A 5,098-nucleotide genomic window follows, 5' to 3' on the forward strand; every position below is an offset into this window, starting at 1 on the left:
TTAAGTCATGGCCACGACTTAGTAAAGCATGGGAACGAGATCCTAATGCATGGCCACCACGTAGTAAGGCATGGGAACGAGATCCTAATGCATGGCCACCACGTAGTAAGGCGTGGGAACGAGATCCTAATGCATGGCCATGACTTAGTAAGCCGTGATCTTGTTCCCACGCCTTACTATTCATGGCCATGCATTAGGATCTCGATCCATGCGTTAATAAGGCGTGGCCACACATTATTTTTTTCTTTTACACAGGATGTCACTAGCAGGCCTGTGTACATTTTTATTATTGTGTAACAAATAATATGATTCGGGTCGATGGAGAGGGGTGTCAGGGACATAACGCTGCTCTTCATTCTCCCATGTCATCTCCATGGATCACTGTTTGTTATAAATTGACACTTTTTGGCGTTCATTTAAGGGCTTTAGCCTCCATCTTCACCCTTTTAGCTTTGAGAAAGATCACACTGGGCCTCATTCACCAAGCATTCTCAAGAAGAAATTTCTTTAAAACCCACTTACCCAGTTTTTACGAAGATTCTGCCATTCACCGATGTTTTCTTACGTGGGATTTGTTCTTAGGTAAGAACAGAATCTACACACACTCAAGAGCACAAAGGTGAGAACGGTTCTGCGCTTTAAGAACACGCCATGAATCTGATGTAGACTTTTTCTTAGAGCCTTTCTCAAGAACACATTTAAGAGAAAACGTAGGAAAATACTGGTGAATGAGGCCCAGTGTGATATATGTAGCCTTCGAATGCACAACGGAGACCATTTTGTCTTCTCTTTTTTTTCCTTTGCTCCAAAATTGAAGTTTGGAGACTTTCTTGCACAGAAAAAAAGCAGTATTTCTCAATCCTAGTCTGGTCTAAACAGACTGTTTATGCTTTGTTTACCCAAACATAACTCCTCAGTCCAGTGTGAGTTCTTCCGGTACAGCCTGTTTTTCTAGAATACGTTACAGAACTATAACGTAAGCTTTGAAAGAGCAATTTGGAGACTGTGAAAAACATACTGTTTTTAACATCTGCATTGATCACATATACAGTTCTTGATTTTTTGGGAGATATTTCTGAGATTAGATAGATTTTCCACTTGCATAAGGAAGAAGAAAGTTACAGGAAAACACAGGAGTTTCCAAAACTGATTAAACGCTACAGACAAAAATGTGGCTCCTAACAACCACCTGGAAGACCTGGTAGACCCCACAACTGCCCCCATCAGATAAACAGCACTTAAAACTTTCATCTCTGAGAGAGAGGAGAAAATCAAGCTGCTTCAGATCTGAAAACATCCACAGGTGTTTCTGTCCATCCTTCCACTGTGAGAAGACGACTCAGCGCTGTGGGTCTGAAAGGATGTGTAGCTGATCAAGAAGAACCTCACTGAGAAAAGGAGACGGACACATCAAACAAAGAAGCTGAACGATGGACTGACCACCCCAGAGTCCAGACCTCAACACCACTGAATGTGTTTGATTACTTCAGAAAATGATCAACCAGCTTCTAAGACTGAACTTTGGAGGTGTGTCTGCAGATTCTTTGAGGAACTGAAAGTGAGTCTCCTGAAAAGAATGGAAGCTGAAATAAAGGGAAAGAGTGTTGAGGTTTCTGTGTAAATTTCTGTTAAATATATTTTCTGCTTTTTTCCTGATACTGAAAAAATGAATAACTGAATGGCCATTTTGATTACAGATGAAATGAAGCGTGTACAGTACATTAAGTTAACATTAGATCAGTTTTTAGTACTTACCTAATGAAATGAATGAATGATTGATGAATTAAACTGGGTCAGTATCATAAGATGTTTAATTACACAACTTATTCACACTTATTTAAACCAATCCTATCATTTGCACTCATAAAATAAAAGACAAATGCTAAAGCAAAAAGCCAAACATGCCCGTTCTTTTTATTTTATTTCTCAAACTCAAATAAAAGCAAATGCTCAGTAATAACAACAGAATAGCAGTCAAACAGCATAAATTCAGGACGGTGTGTTCAGACCAGGCCTTTTGGACCTGTGATTAGGAGCCTCTCCAGTCTCTGTAAATCTCATGCGTCAGGCTCCAGTCCTCACAGGCCAGAACTCTGCAGACTTCATCACGCTGCCTTATTAAACACACCTGATTCAGCTCATCAGCTAATCAGCAAAGCCTTTATGAACTGAGTTCAGAGCGTTAGATGAGGGTAAATGCTGATCTCCACAGCACTTTGGACCAGAAGGTCCCCAGTTTGACACGCCTGCTGTAAATATTACTCTTAGTGCATCCTCTAGTGTCCATTAGGAGAAAAGCACCAGCGGTCCAGCACTGACATTATCCTCATCTGTCCAGCTGCAGATGCTTTTTCCTCCACCTCTAATAATCCACTATTTAAAATCACAGTATTATATGTGTTGATCACTGCGAGAAACATCTCATCACTGCCATATCAAAACTGCACTTACTCCCTCCAGCTGCCCTTTACACTACACTCTTAAAAAAGATGGTTCGTCAAGAGTAAATGCAAGGGTTCTATGAGTTCTTTACAGAACCATTTCATGCTCAATGGTTCTTTGCATGGTGAAATGGTTCTTCAGATTGATGGAGAATGTGCTGTGGCTCTTTACAGCACCAAAAAGGGTTCTTCTGTTGTTACAAGCTTGACATTGTAACAACAGAAGAACCTTTTGGTGCTATATAGACCCCTTTTCAAAAAGGTTCTATATACATCCATATACAACATTCTCCATCAATCTGAAGAACCATTTCACCATGTATAGAACCATTTAAGCATGCAAGTAGATCTATATAGAAAAATAGAACCATTCTCTTTACTAAAGAACCCTTGAAGAACCATCTCTTTAAGAGCGTATATAAATATTTTATAATTATTGGACCGACAGAAATTATTCAAAATGTCATAGATTCATATGTTGTTGCATTAAAATCCCAAACACAGTGTGACATACACTCTTGAAAATGACGATTCTTCAAAGGTTCTTTAGTAAAGAAAATGGTTCTATACAGAACCATATACACTCAAAGAACACTTTGCATGATTAAAGCGTTCTTTGCATCGTGAAAGTGTTCTTTAGATTGCAGACTGCAGGGTGCTGTAGATGGTTTTACACAGAACCTTTTTGAAAAAGGTTCTACACAGCACCAAAAAGGGTTCTGCTGTTGTTACGATGTCAGCTCTGTGACATAGTAGAACCCTTTTTGGTGCCACATAGAACCATCTATAGCACATTCTCTATCAATCTGAAGAAACATTCCACCATGCAAAGAACTATTTAATCATGCAGAGTGTTCTATGAGTGTTCATGGTTCTATATAGTACCATTTCCTTTACTAGAACCTTTGAAGAACCATCCTTTTTAAAGAGTGTATTAAAAATGTTTGTATGATACTAAAATTGAGTGTTCCAGAAAAGTTTGAAGTAAATAACAACACCGAAATTTAACAAGACACTGAATAACTGCTTATCTGATCTGATGACTGTGTGGGCGTGGCCTAATATTCTAATGAGCACATGTGATTGGCATTCCTCAGTCTAACACTCCTAGTCTGCTCCACCACTGAGGCAGATCTAAACACAACAGCGTGAGTGAAGCAGGTCGTGTTGTAGATCCTATTCACTGAAACATGACCCAGCTTTTATATGGACAGGTTCTAATTCACTTTACTGCTGAACGAATGAACGAATGAATGGACGGCAAGACAGACGACAGGCAGACAAATGAGCCAGCCTCACAGATCAGTTATGCTTGCTAGGTTAGCTTTCGCTTGGTGGTTAGCTTCCTCCCAGTAAGCTTCTTCAGTTTTGTTAAGCTTTGTGGGCGAAACAAACCACATCAGCCTTGTGATTGGTGACGATACTGCTTACATATGTAAGACCCAAGACTGGAACCGCCCAGTTTACATGGAAAGAGAAGAATTTGGGCCGTGTAGTGGACAGACATCCATATGTATGGATGCAGGACACGCTCTGTGCATGTATATTGTATGCCCACAATATCACGACTGACTTAATTATAAAAATATGGATTTACTTTTCTTAAAAGTTGGCATTGCAGAGATATGAGGGTTTGTTATGACAGCGACAATTTGAAAACAAAATGCAATTCAGCTCTGACATCCACTCCACCACCTCCACCACGTGTAATGCCTTCATTAAATCAATCACACTGCCTGCCGTTTAAAAATCATGCTCTTTTCTGACCAACATAATATGCGTAAGAAAAGAAAAACAAACTTAAGTACCTATAATAAGGTTCACATTAAAGATTATCCTTTCAAATACAGACATTCACTGTCATCATTGTTACAGAGTAGCTACAAAAGGCTGAATATCAGCTCTAGGGTTCAGAACTGCAGTCCAGGGACGCGGGAAGGTGATTTAAGTTGGGGATGTTGAGATTGTAAGCAGTATATCTGTGATGTGAGTGATGACATCATGCTAAATTATTTGCCTTTTTCTTGTGAATTTTTTTGATGAATTACATCAAAGATAACGTGTCGTACTGCACTATAATGAGGCGAGAGACGACAACATATATAACTGACACACCAGAGCTCTGACCCACATCTCTCTCACTGCTCTCTCACTCTGGACGAACACTATGCAAATTCACTAAGCAGTGACCAATCAGATTGTTATATTATTATTATTAATTACATTTAATTATTATTAAATACACTTATTAAATTAGATGATATTTTAAAAGTTTAAAAAACATTATTAAGCTGCTTTGGGGTCCAGAACGAGCCTCTATCTCCGCACACACTCTCTCTCGTTGCACCTCAGTCTGCTTGTGTTTTAGCCTGTTGTTAACGAGGGAAGTGATTTGAGTCGCTGTAATGAACATACAGAGTGAACTTTAACAGTGCAGCTACTGCAGATTGTAAAAATATATAAATAAAAATAGAAAAATACAAATTCCTCTCTAAAAAAACACTTAAGTCTTCAACTTAAGCTACATTTAAATTATTAAAAAGCTCAGATCTCTGTGTTATTATTTCTGTTTTTAACAGCTGCAGTCCTGAAATCAGGGGATGCTGTAGCCCCCTCAGAACCCCCCCCACTTCCCGCGTCCCTGCTTGTATTTTGCA

Source organism: Colossoma macropomum, unplaced genomic scaffold, assembly GCF_904425465.1.
Source record: "Colossoma macropomum unplaced genomic scaffold, Colossoma_macropomum, whole genome shotgun sequence".
NCBI lineage: Eukaryota > Metazoa > Chordata > Actinopteri > Characiformes > Serrasalmidae > Colossoma > Colossoma macropomum.